Source organism: Mastomys coucha, unplaced genomic scaffold (assembly GCF_008632895.1).
Source record: "Mastomys coucha isolate ucsf_1 unplaced genomic scaffold, UCSF_Mcou_1 pScaffold18, whole genome shotgun sequence".
Classification (NCBI taxonomy): domain Eukaryota; kingdom Metazoa; phylum Chordata; class Mammalia; order Rodentia; family Muridae; genus Mastomys; species Mastomys coucha.
In genome coordinates, this window is record NW_022196900.1 from 56,804,481 (window position 1) to 56,832,109 (window position 27,629).

Below are 27,629 nucleotides of genomic sequence, written 5' to 3' on the forward strand. Positions count from 1 at the left end.
GACTTGTCAAGTGACCCTCACTTTGAGCCCACACCTAGTTTTTCTTCTGTAGCACAACTCTACTTAACGGTGAGCTGCACTACATCTGTGGGCAGATACTTTCTGGCAGACCCGTACATGTTCTCAGGAGAGTTGGCCCCTGGGTCATGAGATTGGATGAGCTGGCCCTGCCCCTCACTGGTTGCAATACTTGGGGGAGTGGGCCCTGCATTTCAACTGGGCAGGACAGCAGTACTGGGTCTGGTCAAGGTGGCATGGCTGAGCCAACGCGAGGGTAAGAGTGAGGGAGAGCTGGCCCTGCTATTCTTCTGCCATGAGGTAATGTGCATGTTGGGGTGATGTCCTTGCTCCTTGCCACCTGCAGCAGTTGGGAGAGCTGGCCCCAAGGGCCTGAGAACCAGAGATCTCTCTTAGTTTCTCTAAATTAGCCCACATATTGAGACACAAACTAAAGCTTAACAAATTCAGAAAAATTGAAATAACTGCATATATCCTGCTTGACCACAATGTAATAAAGCCTAAAATCAATAGTAAACAAATCTCTAGTAATTAAACAAACTCATAGATACTGAATGATGAAATGGGTAAAAGAAGAAAAAAAAAAGGATTCCTGGAACATAATGTAAATGAAAGCACAACAAAACAAAATCTATGGAACACATTAAAATTAGTCTGAAAAGAAAAATGTAAAGCTCTGAAGAAATGTGCCTACATTAAAAATCAGAAACAACTCAAATGTGGCAACTCAAGAACCCAGTAGATGGGAATAAATAATAATATCAAAGCATAAATTAATAAAATAGAAACAATGAAAATAATACAAAGAATAAATAAATATGGCTCTCTGATAGTATAAGAAAGATTGACAGACCCTTAGCCCAACTTGCTAAAAGAAAGAGAAGATCCAAACTAATAGAATCAGAAATTAACAGGGAAACATCACAAGATATGCCAAAGAAATTTAGAATACTATAGAGGAATAAATTAAAACTTATACTCCAATAAGCTAGAAAATATTTTTCCATTTATTTTGTTTAATCTATTTTTTTTACAGTTCAGACTTTATCCCCCTCCAGGTCCACTTCCTGACTGTTTCACATCCCATACGTTCTCCATGCCCCCTCCCAGTCTCCACAAAGATATTCCCAAACCTCCACCCCTACTCCACCAGATCTTATCACTAGCTAGGGGCTCTTCCAGTCTCTTGAGGGTTAGGGGCCTCTTCTCTAACTGAGTCCAGACCCAGGAGTCCTCTGCTGTATATGTGTTGGGGGCATCATATTAGCAGGGTATGCTGTCTGGTTGGTGGCTCAGTTTCTGAGAAATCTCAAGGATCCAGGTTAGTTGAGATTGCTGGACTTCTTATAGGATCTCCCTCCTCCTCAGTTTTTTCCAGCTTTTCCCTAATTTAACCACAGGACTCACCAGCTCCTGTACATTGATTGGGTGTAAATATCTGCATCTGATTCTTTCATCTGCGTGTGAGCACACCATAGCATTAGTAATGATGTCAAGGCCTTGGGGCCTCCCCTTGAGCTGGATCCCACTTTGAACCTGTCCGTGGACCTCCATTTACTCAAGCTCTTCTCCATTTTTGTCCCTGTAGTTCTTTCAGACAGGAACAATTAGGGCATAGTTTTTGACTGTGGGATGGCAGCCCCATCCCTCCACTTGGTGCCCTGTCTTTTTTCCTTTTTTTTTTTTTAATTGGAAGTAGGATTTTAATTTTTTTAATTATTTATTAGATATTTTCTTTATTTGCATGTCATATGATATCTTTTTTTCCAGTTTTCCCTCCAAAAAAAAGAAAAGAAAAGAAAAGAATAATAAAAAAAAAAAAACCTGTTTCCCTCCCCCCTCCCACTGCTCAACAACCCACCCTTTCCTGCTTACTGGCCTTGGCATTCCCCTACACTGGGGCATAGAACCTTCATAGGACCAATGGCCTCTCCTCCAATTGATGACTGACTAGGCCATCCTCTGCTATACATATGCTGCTGGAGCCATTAGTCACACCATGTGTACTCTTTGGTTGCTGGTTTAGTCTGTGGGAACTCTGAGGGTACTAGTTAGTTCATATTGTTTTTGGTCCTAAGGGGCTGCAAACCCTTCAGCTTCTTGGGTCGTTTCTCTAGCTCCTTCACTGGGGACCCTGTACTCAGTCCAATGGATGGCTGGGAGCCTCTACTTCTGTATTAGTAGGGTACTGTCAGAGCCTCTCAGGAGACAGCTATATCAAATTGCTGTCAGCCAGCACTTGCTGGCATCCACAATAGTGTCTGGATGTGATGATTGAATATGGGAAGGATTCCCAGGTGGAACAGTCTCTGGATTGTCCTTCCTTCAGTCTCTGCTCCATAGTTTGTCTCTGCAACTCCTTCCATGGGTATTTTGTTTCCCCTTTTAAGAAGAAATGAAGTATCCACACTTTGGTCTTCCTTCTTTTTGAGTTTCTTGTGGTTTGTGGATTATACTTTGTGAATTCTGATCTTCTGGGCTAATATCCACTTATCAGAGAGTGCATACCATGTGTGTTATTTTGTGATTGGGTTACCTCACTCAGAATGATATTCTCCAGGTTCATCCATTTCTATAAGAATTTCATAAATTCATTGTTTTTAATAGCTGAGTAGTACTCCATTGTGTAGATGTACCACATTTTCTGTATCCATTCCTCTGTTGAAAGACATGTGGGTTGTTTCCAGTTTCTGGCTATTATGAATAAGGCTGCTATGAACATAGTGGAGCATGTGTCCTAATTACATGTTGGAGCATCTTCTGGGTATATGCCCAGGAGTGGTATAGCTGGGTCCTCTGATAGCACTGTGTCCAATTTCCAGAGGAACCACTAAACTGATTTCCAGAGTGGTTGTACTAGCATGCAATCCCACCAGCAAAGGAGTGTTCCTCTTTCTCCACATCCTCGCCAACATCTGCTGTCACCTGAGTTTTTGACCTTAGCCATTCTGACTGCTGTGAGGTGGAATCTCAGGGTTGTTTTGATTTGCATGTCCCTGATGGCTAAGGATGTTGAACATTTCTTTAGGTGCTTCTCTGCCATTCAGTGTTCATCAGTTGAGAATTCTTTGTTTAGCTCTGTATTGCATTTTTAATAGGGTTACTTGGTTGTCTGGAGTCTGACCTTTTGAGTTCTTTGTATATATTGGATATTAGCCCTCTATCAGATATAAGATTGGTAAAGATCTTTACCCAATCTGTTGGCTGCCGGTTTGTCCTATTGACAGTGTCCTTTGCCTTACAGAAGCTTTGTAATTTTATGAGGTCCCATTTGTCAATCCTTGATCTTAGAGCATAAGCTATTGGTATTCTGTTCAGGAAATTTTCCCCTGTGCCCATGTGCTTGAGGCTCTTCCCCACTTTCTTTTCTCTTAGTTTCAGTATATCTGATTTTATGTGGAGGTCTTGGAAACACTTGTACTTGAGCATTGTAAAAGGAGATAGGAATGGATCCGTTTGCATTTTTCTACATGCTAACTGCCAGTTGAGCCAGCACCATTTGTTGAAAATGTCCTCTTTTGTCCACTGGATGGTTTTAGCTCCTTTGTCAAAGCTCAAGTGACCATAGGTGTGTGGGTTCATTTCTGGGTCTTCAATTCTATTCCATTTATCCACCTGCCTGTCACTATACCAGTACCATGCAGTTTTTATCACAATTGCTCTGTAGAAGAGCATAAGGTCCAGGATGATGATTCCACCAGAGGTTCCTTTATTTTTGAGAATAGTTTTGCTATAGTTTTTTTGTTATTCCAGATGAATTTGCAAATTACTCTTTCAAAGTCTGTGAAGAATTAAGTTGGAATTTTGATAGGGATTGCATTAAATCTGTAGATTGCTTTTGGCAAAATGGCCATTTTTACTATATTAATCCTGCCAATCCATGAGCATAGGAGACCTTTCCATCTTCTGAGATCTTCTTTGATTTCCTTCTTCAGAGACTTGAAGTTCTTGTCATACAGATCTTTTACTTGCTTAGTTAGAGTCACACCGAGATATTTTATATTATTTGTGACTATTGTTAAGGGTGTTGTTTCCCTAATTTCTTTCTCAGCCTGTTTATCCTTTGTGTAGAGGAAGGCCACTGATTTGCTTGAGTTAATTTTATATCTAGTCACTTTGTTGAAGTTGTTTATCAGCTCTAGAAGCTTTCTGGTGGAATTTTGGGATCACTTAAATATACTAACATATCATCAGCAAATAGTGATAATTTGACTTATTCCTTTCTAAATCATATCTCTTTGATCTCCTTTTGTTGTCTAATTGCTCTGGCTAGGACTTCAAGTACAATATTGAATAGATAAGGAGAGAGTGGGCAGCCTTGTCTAGTCCCTGATTTTAGTGGGATTTCTTCAAGCTTCTCTCCATTTAGTTTGATGTCCACTACTGGTTTGTTATGTATTGTTTTTACTATGTTTAAGTATGGGCCTTGAATTCCTGATCTTTCCAAGACTTTTATCATGAAGGGGTGTTGGATTTTGTCAAATGATTTCTCAGCATCTAATGCGATGATTGTATTGTTGTTTTCTTTGAGTTTGTTTATATAGTGAACTATGTTGATGGATTTCCATATATTGAACCATCCCTGCATCCCTGGGATGAAGCCTAATTGATCATAATGGATGATCGTTTTGATGTGTTCTTGGATTTGGTTTTCATGAATTTTATTGAGTATTTTTGCATGGATATTCATAAGGAAAATTGGTCTGTTTTCTTTCTTTGTTCCTTAGGTCTTTGTTTGGTTCAGGTATCAGAATAATTGTGGCTTCATAGAAAGAATTGGGTAGAGTACCATCTGTTTCTATTTTGTGAAATAGTTTGAGGAGTATTGGTATTAGGACTTCTTTGAAGGTCTGATAAAACTCTGCACTAAACCCATCTGATCCTGGGCTTTTTTTGGCTGGGAGACTATTAATGACTGTTTCTATTTTTTTAGCAGTTATGGAACTGCTTAGATCGTTGATCTGATCTTGATTGAACTTTGTTACCTGGTATCTGTCTAGAAAATTGTCTATTCATTCAGGTTTTCCAGTCTTGTTGAGTATAGGCTTCTGTAGTAGAATCTCATTAATTTTTGGATTTCCTCAGTTTCTGTTATGTCTCCCTTTTTATTTCTGATCTTGTTAATTAGGATAATGTCTCTGTGCCCTCCAGTTAGTCTGGCTAAGGGTTTATCTATTTTGTTGATTTTCTCAAAGAACCAGTTCCTAGTTTGGTTGATTCTTTGTATAGTTCTTTTAGTTTCCACTTGGTTGATTTCAGCCCTGCATTTGATTATTTCCTGCCTTTGACTCCTCTTGGGTGAATTTGCTTCTTTTTGTTCTAGAGCTTTCAGATGTGCTGTCAAATTGCTGGTAAATACTCTCTCCAGTTTCTTTTGGGGTGGACTTAAAGCTATGAGTTTTCCTCTTAGGACTGCTTTCATTTTGTCCTATAAGTTTGAGTATGTTGTGGCTTCATTTTCATTAAACTTTAGAAAGTCTTTAATTTCTTTCTTTATTTCTTCCTTGACCAAGTTATCATTGAGTAGTGTTGTTAAGCTTCCACGTGTATGTGGGCTTTGCATTGTTTATGTTGTTATTGAGGAGCATCCTTAGTCCATGGTGATCTGATAGGATGCAAGGAAATATTTCAATCTTCTTGTATCTGTTAAGGCCTGATTTGTTACTGAATATATGGTCAATTTTGGAGAAAGTACCATGAGGTGCTGGGAAAAAGGTATATCCTTTTGTCTTAGGATAAAAAATTCTATAAATATCTGCTAAATATATCTGTTTCATAACTTCTGTTAGTCTCACTGTATCTTTGTTTAGTTCCTGTTTCCATAATCTGTCCATTGCAGAGAGTAGAGTATTGAAATCTCCCACTATTATTGTGTACAGTGCAATATGTGCTTTGAGCTTTAGTAAAGTTTATTTTATGAATGTAGATGCCCTTGCATTTGGAGTGTAGAGGTTCAGAATTGAGAGTTCATCTTGGTAGATCTTACCTTTGATGAATATGAAGTGTCCCTCCTTTTCTTTTTTGATCACTCTAGATTGAAAGTCGATTTTATTCCATATTAGAATGGCTATTCCAGCTTGTTTCTTGGGATCATTGGCTTGAAGGATTGTTTTCCAGCCTTTTATTCTGAGGTACTGTCTGTCTTTGTCACTGAGGTGGGTTTCCTGTATGCAACAAAATGTTGGGTCCTATTTACATACCCAGTCTGATAGTCTATGTCTTTTTATTGGGGAATTGAGTCCATTGATATTAATAGATATTAAGGAAAAGTAATTGTTTCTTCCTGTTATTTTTGTTGTTAGAGTTGGAATTCTGTTCATGTGGCTATCTTCTTTTAGGTTTGTTGGAAGATTACTTTATTGCTTTTTCTAGGATGTAGTTTCCCTTCTTGTGTTGGAGTTTTCCATTTATTATCCTTTGAGGGCCTGGATTTGTAGAAAGATATTGTGTAAATTTGGTTTTGACATGGAATACTTTGGTTTCTCCATCTATGCTGATTGAGAGTTTTGCTGGATCTAGTGGTCTGGGCTGGCATTTATGTTCTCTTAGGGTCTGTATGACATCAGCCCAGGATCTTCTGGCTTTCATAGTCTCTGGCATAATTCTGGTGGTCTTTCATAGAAGTCTGGTGTAATTCTGATAGATCTGCCTTTATATGTTACTTGACTTTTTTCCATTACTGCTTTTAATATTCTTTCTTTGTTTTGTACATTTGGTGTTTTGATTATTATGTGGCGGGAAGAATTTCTTTTCTGCTCCAAACTCTTTGGAGTTCTGTAGGTTTCTTGTATGTACATGGGCATCTCTTTTTTTAGGTAATAGAAGTTTTCTTGTATAATTTTGTTGAAGATATTTACTGGTCCTTTAAGTTGGAAGTCTTCTCTCTCTTCTATACCTATTATCCTTAGGTTTGGTCTTCTCATTATATCTGGATTTCCTGGATATTTTGGGTTAGGAACTTTTTGGATTTTGCTTCTTCATTGACTGTTGTGTCAATGTTTTCTGTTATCTTCTGCCCCTGAGATTCTCTCTTCTATCTCTTGTATTCTGTTGGTGATGCTTGCATCTATGATTCCTGACTTCTTTCCTAGGTTTTCTATCTCCAGAGTTGTCTTTCTTCGTGATTTCTTAATTGTATCTACCTCTATATTTAGGTCCTGGATGGTTTTGTTCAATTCCTTCACCAGTTCGGTTGTACTTTCCTGTAATTCTTTAAGGGATTTTTGTGTTTCTTCTTTAATGGCTTCTACTTGTTTACTTGTCTTCTCCTGTAATTCTTTAAGGGATTTTTGTGTTTTCTCTTTAAGGGCTTGTACCTGTTAACTTGTGTTCTCCTGTATTTCTTTAAGAGAGTTATTTATGTCATTCTTAAATTCCTCAATCACCATTATGAGATATGGTTTTAGATCCAAATCTTTCTTTCCTGGTGTTTTTGTGTATCCAGGACTTGCTGTGGTGGGAGCACTAGGTTCAGATGATGCCAAGTAGTCTTGGTTTCTGTTGGTAAGATTCTTGTGTTTGCTTTTGCCATCTGTTGATCTCTGGTGTTAGATGTTCTTGCTGTCTCTGGCTGGAATGTGTTCTTCTTGTGGGTCTGTAAGCCTGTGTCAATACTTTTAGGAGATCAGCTCTCCTCTGATAAGACCAGTGCACAGAGGGTTGTGGATCAGTCATCTCTCCTGAGTCCTGGGGTCATAGCACACCCTGGAGACATGCTCTCTGCTTGTGGGAAAATTGCAGAGATGGCTGTGGATCTGCTGTCCCTCCTAGTCATAAATGGAGGTAGAAAGGATCCTGTCCCAGCTGCCCTGCCACTTCTGTGTCCTGAGTCTCCTAGCTGGTCCTGCCTTAGAAAGATACCAGAGAGAAAAATCGGTGGCCTGTCTTTCTACTAGAGGTGGGCTCTACAAATTCCCTTTCCCAATGTAGGGAATTTCATCTAAGGTCTCTCCCTTTGAGTCCTGAGAGTCTCTCACCTCCCAGGTCTCTGGTACATTCTAGATCGTCCCCCCACCCCCTACCTCCTGAGGTTGCCCATTTCCATTCTTTCTGCTGGCCCTGAGGGCTTCAGTCCTGTTTGGTACATCCAATACCTGATTATGTTCCCCTCTTCCCCTCCCTGTCCTCTTTCCCACCGAGGTCCCTCCCCACCTCCTGTGATTGCTTTCTTTTCCCTCCCAAGTGGAACTGAAGTTTCCTCACTTGAACTCTTTTGCTTGTTAAACCTTCGTGAGCTCTATAGATTTCATCCTGGGTATTCTGTACATTTTTGGCTAATATCTACTTATTAATGAGAAAATATCATACATGTGCTTTTGGATCTGAGTTACCTCACTCAGGAGGGCTAATATTCAAAATACATAAAGAGCACAAGAAGCTTACCACCAAGAAACCAAACAACCCAATCAAAAAATAGGGTATAGAACTAAACCAAGAATTCACAACAGAGGAATCTCAAATGTTCAAAGTTCTTAGTGATCAGGTAAATTCAAATCAAAACAACCCTGAGATTCTACCTTACACCAATCAGAATGGCTAAGACACAACCTTAGGTAACAGCACATGTTGGTGAGGATGTATAGAAAGAGGAGTAATCTTACATTGCTGGTGGGATTGCAAACTGGTACAACCTCTCTGGAAATCAATATGGAGGTTCCTCAGAAAGTTGGAAATAGATCTACCTGAAGATCCAGCAATACCACTCTTGGGCATATATCCAAAAGATGCACCATCATGCCTCAGTGACACGTGTTCCACTATGTTCATAGTGGCCTTATTTGTGATAGCCAGGAGCTAGTAACAACTCAGATGTCCCAGGACAGAAGAATGGATAAAGAAAATGTGGTTCATTTACACAATGGAATAATTCTCAGCTATTAAGAATGAGGGCATCATGAATTTTGCAGGCAAATAGGTGGAACTACAAAATATTTTTAAATGGACAAAAGTCTACACTCATCCAAACCACCAAAGTTGAACCAAGAAGACATAAAAAGTTTAAAGAGACCTACAACAAATAAGATAAAACCCAGGCTCAGAAGGATTCACAGAAAAATTCTATCAAGTATTTGAAGGTTTATAAGCAATAATTTTTAAAATATTCAAAAAACAAAAACAGAAAGAGTATTTAAAAACTTCTCTGTAACTTTAACGCTAAAGGGAGGAAAAGACACAGCAAGACCAGATTACTACACATCAGTGTCTCTGATGAACAAAGTTGTTACAATTCTCAATAATATACTTTCAAACTGAATTCAGGCATATATCAAAAATATCATCCACCACAATCCAGTTGTTTTTATTTAGAAGCTTCAAGGATAGTTCAATCCACATATGGCCAATACATGTAAAAAAATCAAATAAATGGTATATTTTCTCAATTATCAAACATGTTTTAAAATATTTAGGGGCATTTCCAATAGCATTCTAACTTTCTGTATAAGACAGAATAGTTTTTCTTAAAACTATTCACTTTTATGAGACTTAGGTATGTGCTGAACCCCAGTACAACAAATAGGAAATCTGCAAAATTGTTACAAAACTATTGAAAAGAACACTGTCCATGTGGACTAAAAGGAAAGGATGCTATTTAAATGAGCTCTCTAAGCTCCATGCATTCTATAAATGGTAAGGAAGTTGATGGTGTATTCAGCAGCTTATGTGAACCATTTGATCCAAAACTGAAAAACTCAATGTGTTCTATCAAAAAAAAAAAAGAGAGAGCAGAGTTAAGAAAATTGACAAATGGGACCTCATAAAATTACAAAGCTTCTGTAAGGCAAAGGGCACTGTGAATAGGACAAAACAGCAACCAACAAATTGGGAAAAGATATTTACCAATCCTATATCTTATAGAGGGCTAATATCCAATATATACAAAGAATTCAAGAAGTTAAATTCCAGAGAACCAAATAACCCTATTAAAAAATGGGGTACAGAGCTAAACAAAGAATTCACAACTGACAAATACAGAATGGCAGAGAAGCACCTAAAGAAATGTTCAATATTCTTAGCCATCAGGGAAATGCAAATCAAAACAACCCTGAGATTCTATCTTACACTAGTCAGAATAGCTAAGGTCAAAAACTCAGGTGACAGCAGATGCTGGCGAGGATGTGGAGAAAGAGGAACACTCCTTCATTGCTGGTAGGATTGCAAGCTGGTACAACCACTCTGGAAATCAGTTTGGGGGTTCCTCTGGAAATTGGACACAATACTACCAGAGGACCCAACTGTACCACTCTTGGGCATATATCCAGAAGATGCTCCAATATGTATGTAATAAGGACACATGCTCCACTATGTTCATAGCAGCCTTATTCATAATAGCCAGAAACTGGAAACAACCCACATGTCTCTCAACAGAGGAATGGATACAGAAAATGTGGTACATCTACACAATGGAGTACTACTCAGCGATTAAAAACAACGAATTTATGAAACTCTTGTAGAAATGGATGAACCTGGAGAATATCATTCTGAGTGAGGTAACCCAATCACAAAATAACACACATGTTATGCACTCTCTGATAAGTGGATATTAGCCCAGAAGATCAGAATTCACAAAGTACAATCCACAAACCACAAGAAACTCAAAAAGAAGGAAGACCAAAGTGTGGATACTTCATTCCTTCTTAAAAGGGGGAACAAAATACCCATGGAAGGAGTTGCAGAGACAAACTATGGAGCAGAGACTGAAGGAAGGACAATCCAGAGACTGTTCCACCTGGGAATCCTTCCCATATTCAATTATTACATCCAGACACTATTGTGGATGCCAGCAAGTGCTGGCTGACAGCAATTTTTGATATAGCTGTCTCCTGAGAGGCTCTGACAGTACCCAACTAATACAGACATAGAGGCTCCCAGCCATCCATTGAACTGAGTACAGGGTCCCCAATAAAGGAGCTAGAGAAAGGACCCAAGAAGCTGAAGGGTTTGCAGCCCCTTAGGATGAACAACAATATGAACTAGTACCCTCAGAGTTCCCAGGGACTATATCACACCAAAGAGTACACATGGTGGAACCCATGGCTTTAGCAGCATATGTATTGCAGAGGATGGCCTAATCGGTCATCAATGGGAGGAAAGGCCCTTGGCCCTGTGAAAGTTCTATGCCCCAGTGTAGGGGAATGCCAGGGCCAGGAACTAGGAAAGGGTGGGTTGTTGAGCAGGGGGAGAGGGAACAGGGTTTTTTTCTTTTTTTTTTTTTATTGTTTTCTTTTTTTTCAAAGTGTAAACTGGGAAAGGAGATATCATATGACATGGAAATAAATTAAATATCTAATAAAAAAAGAACATACAGAACTAAGTTTAAGAATACCATATCCTAGTAACTAAAGTACCCTGGTCAGAGAGTATGACATACTACTAGAGGAAGTGTTTCAGCAGTAAAGGACTGTATGTATCATGTCCTGCTATTTGCCTCATACTACTCCCTTCTCTGATATGATGTCTTGCAGTTATATTTTGCCCATATCACCATTCTACATTACATGACTGTGTGAAATAACACTTACTCATTTAGTTAATCGATCTGTGCAAAGGCGAATGATCACCAAGAAACTACCAGATGGAATCTTCATTTCTATCTAGCATGGGGTCAAACAGTGAACTGATGGACTTCAAGTCTGTGCTGTAGTGAAATGTGACAAAAGATGTAAATAGGTGTGGCCAGTGAGGCTAGGGGAAGAAGAATAACTATGTGTTCATTGAGATTCCTACCATGAAGACAAGGAACTCATTCTCTAGCACTCTTCCATCCTGAGGGACTTCTAATTTGCTCTGAACATCTTGGTTGATTTATCTTGTTTGTGTTGTTGTTGCTGTTTGTGTGTGTGGTTTTTTTCCTTTGTCATGGTTCTATTTTCATCATTGTAATCATAGATCCTTGCCATCTTATTATTAATTCACTTAAAACATTCCCACTTTATGAAAATTAAAAGACAAGAGCCTAAGCAGCAAAGAATATGGAGACTGATATCAGTCATCTCAATAGTTTTAGTCATTCAGACAAATCCTAAACAGACACATGAGGGAATCCACACTGGAAACTACCTACAAAACCTTGTATTTTAATGGAAAGTGTCTGAGGTAGTCCAATCACACTATGAATGGGCTCAATGTAAAGTGTTAAACTGCAGAGCCATGAATAAGTGAATGGTGGCTTGTCAATTCTCTTTTGGTGGTTGGTTATACAATCATAGATAAGTGGGGTGTTTTAAAGTAAACAAGACTTTAAAATGGAAATCTTAAATTTATTCTCTACAATATGAGGGCTAAGAAAAATCATAAGAAGCACTCATAGGCAAATATTACTCAAGCTGTGCTAGGGCCTTCTTAAGCTGCACACCCTAGGCATTTTCCCCCAGCCTTGCACCATAAGTCTCTTACGTGACAGAACAAAAGAATTAATTAATTAATTGCCCATGCTAATAAAATAAAGTCTAATGCTTGCCCATAATATGAGGTTCTCAAATAGCTTTTTGAAGTCTGTTTTTAATACCCCAAAATAAGTGCCTATGAGAAAGAATCTCTGGTGACCAACCGGTGGCTGCCATAGAACATTCTAGCAAATGTGAAGAGTTGGCCTTCTTCTAAAAGTGATAGAAAGTTGGGAAAGAAAATGATGAGACTTTAAACTCAGCATTCTCACCATTCAAAGTATGATTAACAAACCAAAAAGTAATCACAGGCTAGAGGTATAATTGAAGGAAAGAGCTAGCATGTTCAAAACCATAGATTTCATCCCCAGCACCACAAAAGCAAGCAGAATCTTTTATAGCTAGATGCAAAGAAATTCTTTTTTTGTTTTGTTCTGTTTTGTTTTTCAAGACAGGGTTTCTCTGTATAGCCATAGCTGCCCTGGAACTCACTCTGTAGACCAGGCTGGCCTCGAACTCAGAAATTCGCCTGCCTCTGCCTCCCAAGTGCTGGGATTAAAAGTGTGTGCCACCACTGCCCAGCTAAGAAATTCTTATCTAACATGTTATTGTGCCCAAAGAAATTCTTATCTCATAGCTACCAGTAGAGTTTTTATAACACCATACTCAAACTCCAATCTTAAAGGTATCTGAAGTACACCAACTACTCCACCATCTCTTAAGGGCTCATGAAATAAAAACTAAGGAGTAGAGAAAAAAGTATGATTCTATAAGGAAGGGTGGTGCATATGCATAGAGCATTACACCAGTTCTTCTGATTGTCCTTTACCAATACAACCAGGACTTTCTTCCTAATACTTCGGAAGACAGCATGATGAAGAAACTGAGAAAACATGGCTGGAAATAGACCTTCCTTGATTAGAAACACATGTATATAAAAGAACACAAGATTCAATTTTGATTATAACAAGGACTAGGTACTGTGAGAAAATTAAAAACCAATGCATGGGCATGACCTATATAGTGTATTTACAACTGTTTCAATGCCTGCATTTCTTCTTGGCACTTGATAAAATTCCTACTCTTCCAAATTCGAAATTCCAAGAAAAACAGTGAATAAATTAGAAAAAATAGCAAGAGAAAGCCATTATAAATTTTCCTTAAAAGTTAAAGTTCAATAATTAACAGATAAGTTTTATGACTCAAGGGAACCTTAAGTTGAATGGAAAAGCAGAGAAAGCATCTATATTTCTGAGAATCATGAAAAAAACATTTCAGATGAATAGTCAGAGTCTAGCAGTCTTTGTTATGGCTAAAATTATTTTAGAAGCTTCTCTATGATGATTTCTGCTACTAATGGTGAGTCATCTGAATATATAAAATAAGTGTGAAGAATTTAATATGCATAGTATATAAACTGTATGCAAATCATATAATTGATATATCAAGAAATAAAAATTTGAAAAGAGAACAGTTTCCTACACTGGGGATTGTGACACATAAATATGTGTTGCCACTACCCTTGTAGAAATATCTTAACATTGTGTCATTTCAATTACCTGGTTATTTTTGGTGGTTCTGAGTATTTTAATCCTTAGTTAAGACTTCGTGCTTTCACTGCTTGCTAGTGAATCCAAGTTCCTCATCCCTTACATTATCTCAGTGAGGCTGCAGTCAAGGAACTTAATCCCATAATGGCTGAATACTTGAACAATGCCTTCGCATGGTGGCTGGTATGATCCCCATGCCTTTTTAACTCCATCTAGTAGTTGTACACCAGTTGCAAGTGACTTAATTTCAACTTCAACTGCCTTAAACATGAGAGATGTGTGTTGGTACATGGACAAGATACAGTTCAGGATCTTTTGATCAGGAAAACCTTATTACTCACTAAATGCTGTGGGTATCTGTACATCCCATCTAATAATTCTACTCTGTGGAAGTTATTTTGTCAGCCATAGATTCCCTCCACAAAGGTAAGGTGGCTACAGAAATGGATCCTAATAAACTCAAGTTTAGCTGGTAATCATGCTGTGTCCTTTTGCCCATTCCATAGCCTATTCATCCTGCTCTGAACCCTAGGGGGACTGTCTTTAACAGTCTACATAAAGATACATCTGTGTCTTCTAGCTCTTGTTTATATTTGACCAAAAACAGGCCAGAGGATGAGGAGAAGGAAAGAAGAATGAGGCCAAACCATCTGTTGATTTGATTCCCTCACTACAAGGTCACTTTGAGCTAGCAGCCTACTATAACAAAGGTTGCCTTTCTACATGACTCTTACTCTGGCTATTTGTGACGGCCAGAATGTGACAGATCCTCCTCCTCCCTTATAAACTTTCCAAGACACTGAACGATTTCTTATTATTCCTTAATACAAAGACTCTAATATTACTCCCTTTAGTCTTCTAATATCTCTTTTCATGGGACACTGATCTATGAAACAATGGGAGGAGAATTTCTTTCCCAAGTGGTCCTAGTAAATTTTCAATAATAATAGTTTGAATTTCATAATAGAACTTTCTTCCTCTGATCAACCCCACTTACTGTGGCCAAGAAGATGCAAATATAGTTTTTAAGTATCCATCCCTGGCTATGGGGTCAGTCTCATTAGATCTAAGATACTATAATGTGGTCTCAGCTTGGGAGAGAGCACTGTCAAGGCTAACCTGAATAGCCTGGCCCATAATTCAAATCCATTTGTGTCTATAAAACACACAAATATGTAGTCTCCACTCCTCTAGTAATTCTGCTCATTGGAAGTTGTCTTGCCAGTCATAAATTAAGATGCTAATGACATGTCTCTAAATTGGGTCAATGGACAAAGTTCTTCCAGTCTTCTTAGATCTTTGTAATCTATGGATCTGGGTTGACAACACTGGCGTATCTCCTGTTCAGTCACTGAATATCACTATGACCTTGGACAAGTCAGGTAAATCTCTTTGGACTTTTGTTTCTTTCTCTGTAAAATAAAATGTGATCCTAATGCTCTCTTGAATCTGTTTGATTTTTTTAAAAAAAATGAATCTATGTTTGCCTCAAGTTCTAAATCTTGGTAACTCATATTGTGAAGATCATATCAAACTAAGGTCCCATCTCTCTCTAAAGCTAATAAGTTTAAAACTATTTAAAACAGACTATTTAAAACATTTAAAGCACAAATTAGAACCACAACTTTAGATATGACTGAAACTATAGCCTTTGGGGAAGGAAAATGCAGTTGGGAGATCTTGTACAGTACTGCCTCATGATGAATCCTGTATAGTATTGCCTTGGAATGAATCAGCTTGCCTTTCAACCTTCTGCTATCACACTCAAAATTCAGATTCTCAAAAGATATGCTAAAAGTGTATCGGTGGGGCTACCTTCTCATATTCTAGTTGGGGTTGGAATAGAACTTGGCTGACATTCTCACTAGGGCAGCAAGCCATAGAGGAATAATGGTTCACTAAAGATAGAGTAATGAGCACACAGGATTGCCAGTGCACTCTATGCAGGTGACCGAGATCCAAGCTGGATGCCATTTGCTTTGCATCTATTTTAATATATCTCTGTGCATATTCCCTTTTCATAGAACTATATGTACCTAAGCTGTGGCCTCAAAACAGCAGCAATGAAATAAACAGTCTCTAAAACCCAAAGAAAATGAATAGGTAACCAAGAGATCTAAACATCAGAAGGAGTGATTTTAAAATAAGATTCACATCTCATAAACCCCATAAAGCAAAGGCCAATGACTTAGTTTTGTTTTCATTGGACTCTATTATTTTTCAGCCAAGGGCAAATGCTCATACAATGGGATAATATTAAAATATATGAATGCAAATTCAAGAACTGCAGTAGAACAGGTGAATAATTTATAAGTATACCAAATGAATCAAATGCTCCTCCAACCACGATCAGTGTGCATCACAACCCAAAGCCACATAATTACACAGTAATTATCCAATTTCTAACTTGAGGCTCCAATATTAGTACAGGAAATTATTTACTGGTTACACTTGGTTTTAGAGCAGAATTAGATTACTATTATCATGAATTAGCAAGTTGTTGGTATCTTTAAGGAGAATTTAAACATCTAACATTGAAATGGGCATGTTACTTGTCCCCTATATACATTGGCCACACACATCACGTGTATATTTGCATTGTATTTATGTCTATGCTTGAATGAATATGAATTTGTTTACCTTGCAATCAGAAGGATTTACAGAGATTTTAAGGTTTTATGTTTTGTTCTTAATAGGTAAAAGAATCATTTTCAAAACCTGTACTGTTAATCTAACATGTTCCACTAATAAGTGAAAATGAGTTTCAGATAAAAGTCAATTCGGTTGCTGTGCAAACTTTAGCTCTGAAAATTGTACACACTCAGCTAGCACACAGAATCTTCAAGGTCTGGAGACCACATGGCCCTTGACATACAATGCTTTCCAAAGGTGAGTCATGACTAGGTAGACACCTGAACATTAAGAAAATGGCTAAGATGAACCTTGGGCTACAATTATGATTTGTTCTTCAAGTAGGAAAGCATTGAGAATATTGAGATTACATCAAAGAAAGATGAGAAAACAGCTCTATCTTTGTTATGAACTCTTTCAGGTCTTGCTGTTCCCCAAACCCAGGAGAATATTAATCAAAGTGAGAAACATTTTGTCCCATCTAACACTTGCTCACACACAGTGGAAGAGTGGAAGAAAACAATAAAGATAGAAACTGTACCTCTAGGGATCCGTTGCTGAGAGTCTGACCTTTCACCTTCACTCTGAAGTTGTCCCAGATGGAAAGCAGGAAATGGAGAATAAGAGCCTGGCTTAGTCCATGTCTTCATCGTCTCCACAGAGAGAATCCTGTAACCTCCTCAGCAAAAGAAAAATTAGCCGTGGTAGCATGCATTCCCAAAGCCCTTCTGTAGGCAGGTGTTGCCCATACAGAAAGAACACACACACACACACACACACACACACACACACTTCATAACATGAAGGAAGACACAGAGAAGAAGGCATACACTGAAATCTGGAACAACAGGGGAGACTTTGCAACCAAGATATTCACTAGCTGAATAACAAACCAGTTTGTATGGAGAAGGTGGCACAGCCAGGCATATACAGGTAAAGGGTTACAGGGTTTAAGTTATGAATGGGGAAAGACACAAGACACTGAGGAGCCAATGTAACTGGAAATCAAATGATGTTCCTTCCCTATAAAGCAATTGTTCCCAATTCTAACTACTCTTTAAAGAATATGACATTTTTAAGATTGTAGGTAACTTCCACCTCTGGAGATTCTCATGCACTAGACTTAGATGAAGTACACAGTGGCTGAGGGGTTTCTTCATACGTCTTTTTCTTTTGACAACTGAAGTGAAAACATGAGGGTTCTTTGGAAAGTCTGTTGGATGGGGTTTTGCTGGGGCAAACATGTAAAGGAGTGTTTTGTTAAAGTGGATGCAGGCATGAAAGGCTAAGGCAGAAGGAACATTTCACTGAAGCAGACAAAGAAGCAAGCATGTAAAAGAGCACGTGATGAAAGGTTCTTTGCTAATGACACGCATGTATTGGTCCACCTTACATTTCATAGTTGAGCTGCATTTGTGGGAACTTCATAGAGAGAAACGCACCAACAAGCATCTGGTGGTGTACTACAATTTCTTACCTCATCTGTGGACTCAGACTGACTGGATGCACTTGCTGAGGCAAGGCATGTGGAGGACATGTGATGTTTGGAAGGTATAAATAGGATTTTTAAAATTATATATTGTCTTTATTTACATTTCAAATGATATCTCCTCTCCCAGTTTCCCCTCTGAAAAAAAAGAAAAAAAGGAAAAGGAAAAGAATAAAAAACCTGTTCCTTCCCCTGCTCACCAACCCACCCTCTCCTGCTTCCTGGCCCTGGCATTCCCCTACACTGGGTCATAGAACCTTCACAGGACCAAGGACCTCTCCTCCCATTGATGACCGACTAGGCCATCCTCTGCTACACATATACTGCTGGAACCATGAGTCCTACTATGTGTACTCTTTGGTTGCTGGTTTAGTCCCTGGGAGCTCTGAGGGTACTAGTTAGCTCATATTGTTGTTCGTCCTAAGGGGCTGCAACCCCCTTCAGCTCCTTCAATCCTTTCTCTAGCTCCTTCATTGGGGATCCTGTACTCAGTCCAATGGATGGCTGTGAGCCTCCACTTCTGTATTAGTCAAGCACTGGCAGAGCCTCTCAGGAGACAGCTATATGAGGTTCCTGTCAGCCAGCACTTGCTGGCATCCACAATAGTGTCTGAGTTTGATGAGTGAATATGGGAAGATTCCCATGTGGAGCAGTACGGAGTGATGGAGACAGAGCTTGGCTTTCTGGTACAGCTAGCTTGCAACAATTGTCAGTCTCTCATCTTCTCTGATCTTCATTTCCCTGAGACAGGCACAACTGAGATCTTCTCTTGGTGCCCCTCAGAGTCCCTCCTGCTGATATAAGCTGAGTCTGAGACTGGCTGTCTCTACTAGGTCCTATCACTGCTGTTGCTAACCCAACTCTACCAAATTGGACTGCTGGTGTATCCGTGAAATGTTTGCAAATGGATCGAGCTGCTGCTGCTAACCTGTGAACTGAACTGCTGATTTCCAGACCACACAGATGGGAGTTGCTCCAAAGAGCCTTTCTAAACAGGTCCACTCTCACACCCATTCTTTCTTTTCCATTGTGGTGGGCTACAAGAGAGGTTAAAGCATTTAAGAACCATCATTAAAAATAAGGTTTGAAAAAAATTACAGACAACTCTCTAGACAACCATAGCATGAATCCAGGATTAAAAAAATAAAATCATTGTTTATGTCACCACAATCCACAAATGTAAAGCAACATGCATCACATTAAGAAGGATCCTGATATGCAACCAGATTTCAAGTCACTATGCTTGAAGGATAATGCTTTACAAACCATAAGTCAATGCCATCCATTTTTGCATACTCTAGATGCTTCAACATAGAAGGCTAAGCAATGAATCTTGCTGTAGCTAGAGAGAGCAGGCAGGATGTTGCCTTGGACCGTGGTTCTCTTTGAAAATTACAATATGCTGCAAAAAACCCACATGTTCTGAAGTGCAAGATTAAGATTGCTCAAGCTCCCTTGGCTACTGTAATAGACAAACCCATACCCCAAACAAAAGTTTCCAACTCTAAGGCAGACCAATTAAATCAAAATGTCTTGTTGTACAACAGGTCTAAGTGGTATGTAAAGCCCTTGATGGTGAGGGTTAATGGGAGGGACATGGGACATAATATCAGAGGACAACTTTCAGAAGTCTTGTCTTCCACTGTGTTTTATGGAAATATGGGTTTTATTTTACAAAACACATTTTTCATTACTATGTAATTATGTTTCAAAAGCTTTTATGTTTGAGATGATTATAAAATAGGAATACAGAAAACAAAATATGTTTTCACAAGTTATGATACAGAATCATTATCAAAATTTTATGTTTAAAAGAAAGGCAATTTTAAAGGAAGTTTTAATAATTTCTTCCTGGTTTTATAATTCATTATAAAGAAAAAATGTACCTTTTACAAAGGATGGGATAAAATCTCAAGGTACTACCAGAACTATTAAACTGCTTTGTTTCCTACAATTAATACATACTAATGAAATATTTCTAACCTTAAATGTAGATCCACTAAATCACAGTTAAAGATTATAATTTTTATTTGTCAATTAAGGGTAAGATCTGGCAGTTATACTGATTTGCATTTCTAGCAGCAATGTGTAATAACTCACATCTATCCACATCTTTGCAAGCAATCGCTTTCTTCAGTTCCTTTAGTAATCATATTTACTAGACTCAGGTGAATCTCGTGGTAGTTTTAATTTGTATTTCTCTGATGACTGATTATTTTGAACAATTTTCATGTATTTGTTACTATGTGTATGTCTTTTTGTCTATTATAGATCTACTGTATATTTTTCTAATCTTATTATTCAATTCTGGCTCTTGAGTTTTGAGAGTTCTCTGTCATTTCTGCATGTCCACTTCTTGTCAGACTCACAGTGTCCAAACTATTTTTCTTTCATTTGTAGTTTGTTTGTGTCTGTACTCTATTCTTTGCTTTGTAGAAGCTTTTTATTTAATTGTAACCCTTTCTCTATTTTGTTTCTTGTGTGTTTTGGGGTCTTTTCCAAGAAATTTTGCCTATCCAGTGTCCTGAAGCCTCCCGCGTTTTCTTCTAGCGATCTCATAGTTTCAGGCATTATCTCAAGTGTTTAAGCACAGAAATGTTATAGGAATATGCTTTTGTCTTAATCCCAAATATGGGATATGGGGCTGCTTCAGGTCATCAGCAACAGCAGATTATGATTTGCCTCAAGCTCTAGCAGGGGTGTGGTTTTGACCGTTGCAGATAATTTTTGTGAATGTGTGACATTTGGAATTCTGGGGACTCATGAGAGGGTGCATAAATGATAGGATCCTGAGAGGGGCAGTGGCTACTACTGCCTTGCTACTGCACTGCTGCTGGTGGTTGCCAGTTTCTGGTGGCTAGTGGCTGGTGGCTGATTGAAGATAGCTTGATGATGAAGATCAACATTGCCCCCAGGAACCTGATGCTTCTAATCACCAGGAAGTAGTCTAAATAGACTGATGTCCCTTTCTCCTCTAATCTTCTTTCTCTTCTACCGAGTGTTGTGGGGTTGGAAGGGATAAGGGTAGAGAAGGGTGGTAGAAAAGGGGAATCCACATAGTACCCAAAAGTCTGGCTATAAGTGATGCCAAGACGTAGTGCTCAGCAGAATGGGAAATCTGATTTGTAATGCCATAGAAGATATGGCAGGAGAAAGAAGGAATAGATGTTCTGTTTCAGGACATTAGCATTGTAGCTACTGCTACTGAGTCATCCCCAGCTTTTCTCCTTTTCTCTGGGGTGTGATGGGATTGAGTTTTATCTGGGGTAGAGGGTTTCTTCTACTTCTTCTTCTTCTTCTTCTTCTTCTTCTTCTTCTTCTTCTTCTTCTTCTTCTTCTTCTTCTTCTTCTTCTTCTTCTCTCTTCCTATTCTTCTTCCTCTTCCTGTTCTTCCTCTTCCTAGTCTTCTTTTCTCCTTCTCCTCCCCCTCTTCCTCCTCCTTCTTCCTGTATTCCATCTCAAAAAGGGTAGGAGCATGGCTGAACAACTGAAAAAACTGTGAGTGGAAATGAAGGGGCCTGAGAAACAACAACAACAACAAAAAGAATGAATGGGAAAACCAAAAGGTTCACTCTACTCATTCATTTCTGAAAGGGTTGCAGAATTGTCTGCATAACTGGAAAAAATGCAGGTAAAGATGGAAGAGCTTGGGAAGCAAGTAGCACTGGAAAAGGGATAAATAAAAGTTTCACACCCAATGTCTGAGATTGGGAGTTACCCCAAGGAGGAAAGTTGGAATAAACTGTGCTTGAAGGAGGATCACAACTCTGCTTGGTGCCTTCAGTTTTCCACCCCTGGTCAGGGTAGAAAGCCAGGTGTATGGCTGGGGAAAAGGGGTAGCCCAAGACTATGCAGGATAACAGGTTAAAGGAAAACTGAAACAGTCCTTTTCAAGAAAAAAATAGTTAATTGATCTTGAACCAAATGCACCACCAGAGAGAGGTGAGATGTCTGGGTTACAACATCACCATCAGTTTTCCCAATAATTGTACACACAGCACATGCCTGCTAATGGTGCAGATCAGGGTTATAACAAAATAGGGTGGCGTCCTACAGAAATTATAGATCTGAGGCATTTTAAAGAGGCTATGATTTCCAGCTGGATATATTCATCTTATGTAAAACAAATTTTAAGTAACTGGACTATCCAAAATGAAATGATTCTCCAAGACTGGAAGGGGCTGGTAATAGCTGTGCTAAAGGCCAGTCAGTAGTTATAGTGGTAAACATGGAGGAGGGAGGAGACCACAAATATTGAACAGAGAAATATAGCAAGGGGAATTAATATTGCTGGATGAAGACCTGCTTCAATTTGATGACACCATTATATAGCAATGTTGTTTCATGCCTTTTAGAGCTTGGGATAAAGTTGAGGAGCCCAGGTAAAGTTCTGACTCATTTACAAAGATTATATCTTCTGGTGAAGCCTTTTCTGACTTTTTGCAAAGATTAGTTTCAGCTGTGAACAAAGCTTATGAACACTATTAGTCAAGGCAGGTGCTGATAGAGCCCCTTGCCTTTAACAATGCTAATGCCCAATGGAAAAGAGCTATTAGATTGTTAAAGACACAGACAGGGCCGATCAATGCACGCAAAGGGACACAACTGATGCTGGTTCTCACAATTATCATGTTAATATTATAGGACAAGCTATTGCTAAGGGTCTCCAATATCAAAATGTCCAGGGCTTCAACACTTGATCTTAGCCAAAAGGCTGAGAAGCGATGTCCAGTGCTTCAAAAGCAGAATATTTGATCATTTGTAGAGAAACTGTGACTAAGCCACACTAATGGTCTCAGATTTCAAAATGTCTATGGGGTTAGCTGTGAGAAATATGGTACTTTCATGCTGCAGCAGTGAACAATCTGTTTCCGGGACAATGGGTTTTCAAGTATCAAACAGAAAGAATACCTAGGTTTCCCAGGATGCACAGGCACTGTGGCAAGGAACAGCATTGAACCAATGAGTGTACGTCTAAGAGAGAGATCCATGGCAACTTTTGACCATTAGGAAATGAAATGTAAAACCTGGCAGCTCAAAGCCCTGAAGCAAAAAACAAAAAACAAACAAACAAACAAACAAAAAATGAGCAGTTTCTCTCTTGTCAGCCAGAAAATAAGAAGCAGGCGAAAAAACTGCAACTAAGTATTACCGATCTCATGCATGCTACCATAGACAGTGCTGCCCACAGATTAAACAAACCTCTTACCCTATCCCCCAAAATTCAATGTTATAAAGCAATCACTGAAGTTTATGGTCCTTTGCCCTCAGGGACAGTAGGGATGATCTTGGGAAGAAGTAGATTGACTTCCCAAGAATTCATTGTACATCCTGGCATTATAGATGGGAATTTCTAAGAAGAAATTAAAATTATGTCCTATGGGGGAGAGGGGGGAGAGGAAGAGGAGGAGAGGGAGAGGAAGAGGGAAAGAGGGAGAGAGGGACAGAGGAAGAGAGGAAGAGAGGGAGAGGAAGAGGGAGAGGGAAAGAGAGAGAAATTAATGCAGATGATAGGGTTGCTAAGCTGCTGTTGTTCCCCTACATTAAAGGCAAAGCTGCTCTGGTAGAAAGAACAGGGGATTTTGGAAGTACTGAAAACTGTGTGTTCTGGCAAACAGTGGTTAATGATCAGAGGCCAAGATTAAAATTGCAAGTAAATTGTGTTGAAATAGAAGGATTGGAGGATACAGAAGTTGATGTGACTATCATTTCCCCCTCCCAAAAGAAAAGTTGGAATTCAGAGTGGCCACTTCAAAAGGTTCATTCACAATTCCTAAGAACTGGAAAATTATCTCAGAAAAAAATAAAATATCTGGTGAGTTAAAACTGTGGGACTGGAAGGTCAAACAGGGAAGCTAATACTTTACGTCTGAGATACCCATAAATTTATGGGGAGATGATCTTTTACAACAGTGGAGTACTCAAATTAATATTCCTATAATCCCAGACATAGCCTAAGATGAAATTAGGGGTGAAATGCAGATGCTCCTGGGGAAGGTGTTGATATATGTCATCAGAAACAATCCCAGGCTGTGTCAATTGTCCAAACACAAGAAATCATAGGAACTGAGTTACCAAATTTATAAGCAGGGGCCACTGCTGAAATACCAGTGGCCTTATCCATAAGTGGGCAGCTGCTTTAAGTTCTTAAAAGGCTGGTTCTATAATTACACCTTTACTGGAAGTAATGGATATTATGGGGATACCTGTACAAATTAAGACAGACAATGGCCCTGCATATGTCTCCAGTAGAATGAAGCAAATCCTTGCATAGTATAACATAATGCACATTACAGTATACCACACAATCCAACAGGGCAGACTGTCATAGAAAGATATAATCACATTTTAAAAGAGATACTAATAAAACAAAAAGGAAGAATCAAAAACCCTCAGAGATAGACTAAATACAGCCTTGTTAACTCTGAATTTCTCGTATGCTAATGATAAAGAATCAACAGCAGCCAAGAGATGCTGGATTATAGAAAAAAAGACTGTGGGATTAAATCAGCCTATATACTATAAGGATGTGTTAACATCAGAATGGAACCCTGCACAGTTTTGCATTGGAGGAGATGGATTTGTTTGTTTCTTTAGAAAATGAAAAGTTATGGATGTCATCAAAATTGATAAAGGTTAGAACTGAGCAGGTAATATCTCCTGAAAACCTTGGCCACTGATTTGAAAAGTATCTGGTTGGTTCATTAAAAATGTCTCTGTTTACAATTTCTTACTAAACAGCACAATTAATGGCTTACAACAGAAAGAGGGAAATGTAGTGAGGATTTTGGTTTAAACATCTTTAAACACAGAAATGTTATAGGAATATTATTTTTGTCTGAATCCCAGGTGTGGGCTATGGAGCTCCTTCAGATTGCTCTCATCAGCAGACTATGGTTTGCCTCATACTCTAACAGGGGTGTGGTTTTGACACCTGCAGATAGTTTTTGCAAGTGAATGATATTTGGAATTCTGTAGGCTCTTGAAATAGAGTACAAATGCCAAACCCCTGAGAGGGGGCAGTGGAAGCTGCTCCCCTTGTGGCTGCTGCTGCCCCCATTGTTCTTGCTGCTGCAGTTGCTGCTGCTGGTTGCTAGCTGGTGATATCCTGGTGGTAAAGTTCAACATTATCCCCAAGGAACTAGAAACCCCCAATCAGCGGGAAGTAGTCTAAAGACATCGATACCCCTTTTCCCCTCTAATCTTTCTCACCTACCTAGTTTTGGTTGTTGGGAGGGATAAGGGTGGGGAAGTGTAAAAGAAGGGAACTCCTAAAGTAGCCAAAACTCTGGCTACATTTTTGGTCATCTTTGAGCTGATTTTCATTCAATGGTCAGGAAGGATTCTTTCAATGATGGCAATATTAGAATTTGTTTCCAAAGCTTGATAGGTCCACATATGTATATCAAATTCCCCAGAACCCAGTGATGAAGCTGTGTATGGACTGTCATAATCAGCCATTCTGCAAGTGTGATGCCACTCAGAAGATCACTAATTAGCAACCAAAGAACCGGAAAATAAAAAGTAGTAAAAATGAAGTCGCCACAGCCACAAGATCCCACAGAGGACATTCAGCCACATCTCTTCCTCTCCTGGAATGAGAGTGATCTAGCACATTCCTCAAAGCTATTCAGAGAAGACCAGCAGAATTTTCAACTGTCTCTCTTTATTCCGAGCATGTCCACAGAGTAGTGATTGTTGCCTGACATAGCACTGCCATGTCAGCTACCTCAAATATCTCATGAGTGCAGGAGAAAAGGTAATAGAGTCTCACACAGCAAGTGAATGAGGATTAAAAATTCACATCAAGCTATAAAAAGATGCATGTTATTTATCCTAAATTCATGCACTGACAGACTTTAATAGAAACATAAATCTAAAGTTATGTGTAAAGGTGGTTTTTATATGAGTGAATTAAACAAGACTTCAAATATAAAAGGAATGTTTTCTTTGTGTTTTAACTATCTCTTGTATTGTTTGAGATTATAGTATAATTACATCTTTCCTAATTCCCTTTCCTCCATCCAAACTCTCCCATATTTTTCAAATTATTTACTCTTTTTTTCTCATTAATAGTAAGATAAAGCCGGGCGGTGGTGGCGCACGCCTTTAATCCCAGCACTTGGGAGGCAGAGGCAGGCGGATTTCTGAGTTCGAGGCCAGCCTGGTCTCCAGAGTGAGTTCCAGGACAGCCAGGGCTATACAGAGAAACCCTGTCGAAAAAAACCAAAAAAAAAAAAAAAAAAAAAAAAAAAAAATAGTAAGATAATAGAATTTCATTATAATTGTGAATGTGTGTTCTACAATTCATGATCGATATCCCTGGTGTTCTAAAGGCATAATTTATGAAAATGCTATAACCTAACTCTGCAAAGTTTCCTTTTACTTCCTGCTTTTGAGCAACTATCTTTGAATTTTAGAGCTTTTGATTCGATTTAGAATTTCATGTGTGATGAGTGTCAGGAGTGGAGGAAGTTCTAAATGAATGATGTCTTTAGTGAATATGCGCGACTGATATGTGCATGTCCATGCCAAGAGCTATAGCCTCAGACTCATGATAAAATGAAATGGCAAAAGCCCCACACATACACACTCACAGGGTGAAGTCCAGGAAGGTGGCTAAGACTTGCCCTTCTCCGTGTTTGGATGTTGATAGTCAATTATTCTATGTAATAATCTCACCTCTCTGTTCAACTGTATGTAATAAGCATGGTGAACTTCTAGGGTCCTGCAGTTTCTCCATCAGTGAGCCCAGTCCACTGAATCCAGCTTTTCTGTTTTTCTGTGTGTGTGCTGCCATTTCTTCATTCCCTTGTCGTCCCTAGCGAGGTAAGCCCTGGAAACCATACAAGACCTTGTCACATCAATATTATATTTACATTATATCTTTACCTCCTTTTCCCTCACCTGACTCTTCCTATGTCGCCTTCACTCCCTTCTGAAATACATGATGTCTTCTTCCTTAACTGGTGGTGGTAGTGGTGGTTGTAGTGTGTGTGTGTGTGTATGTGTGTGTATGTGTAGTACCTGTGTATACATAACTACAGCCTACTGAGTCCATTTAGTGTTGCTCATATCTGTATTTGTTAAGACCTGACTGCTATCAAATATGGCGTCTCCCTAAAGGAGACTGATTTGTCCTCTCTCAGCAGCCATTAGTTGTCTTTGGATATTTATTTGAGGACAAGACCTTGCGAGATTCCCCATCCACACTGGTATAGCCAACTGATGTTGTTATTCCAGTCTTGTTTAAGGAACGATATTCTAGACATTTCATAGGGAGGCTTCCCTGGTATGTATAAAGTACTCTATCTCACAGCAGATAGCCTGTTTCCCTAGCTCTTACAATCTTTCTGCCCCTTTCTTCTGCAATGTTCCCTGAGCCTTAGGTATAGTGGTTATATTGTAGATGTATCTATTGTTTTGGGTACCTGGTCAAAGGTTCTCTGCATTTTGGAGAGTTGTAGATTTCTATGACTTATTCAATAGTAATACAGAATTACACAGTGGTCCTGAAGTCATTGTATCCCTTAAGTTCCTAATAATGATAGAAAACTC

At 38.9% G+C, this 27,629-nt stretch overlaps 2 long non-coding RNA genes across 4 annotated transcripts in view; both read right to left on the reverse strand.

The window, feature by feature from the left end:
- The window catches only part of LOC116096259, a 163,373-nt gene extending 145,173 nt beyond the window's left edge, over positions 1–18,200 (reverse strand). For both annotated transcript variants that reach the window (XR_004120921.1, XR_004120922.1), the window contains exon 1: positions 17,124–18,200. This is a non-coding gene — a long non-coding RNA (uncharacterized LOC116096259). The remainder of the gene's footprint in view (positions 1–17,123) is intronic.
- An 852-nt stretch (positions 18,201–19,052) lies between these two features.
- Positions 19,053–27,629, reverse strand: part of LOC116096262 — a 29,815-nt gene continuing 21,238 nt past the window's right edge. Inside the window, exons 6-8 of one of the 2 annotated variants that reach the window (XR_004120926.1) lie at positions 26,754–26,907; positions 22,983–23,114; positions 19,053–19,108 (exon numbers count right to left, since the gene is read on the reverse strand). This is a non-coding gene — a long non-coding RNA (uncharacterized LOC116096262). The remainder of the gene's footprint in view (positions 19,109–22,982; positions 23,115–26,753; positions 26,908–27,629) is intronic. The other variant, XR_004120927.1, reaches the window with a different exon arrangement.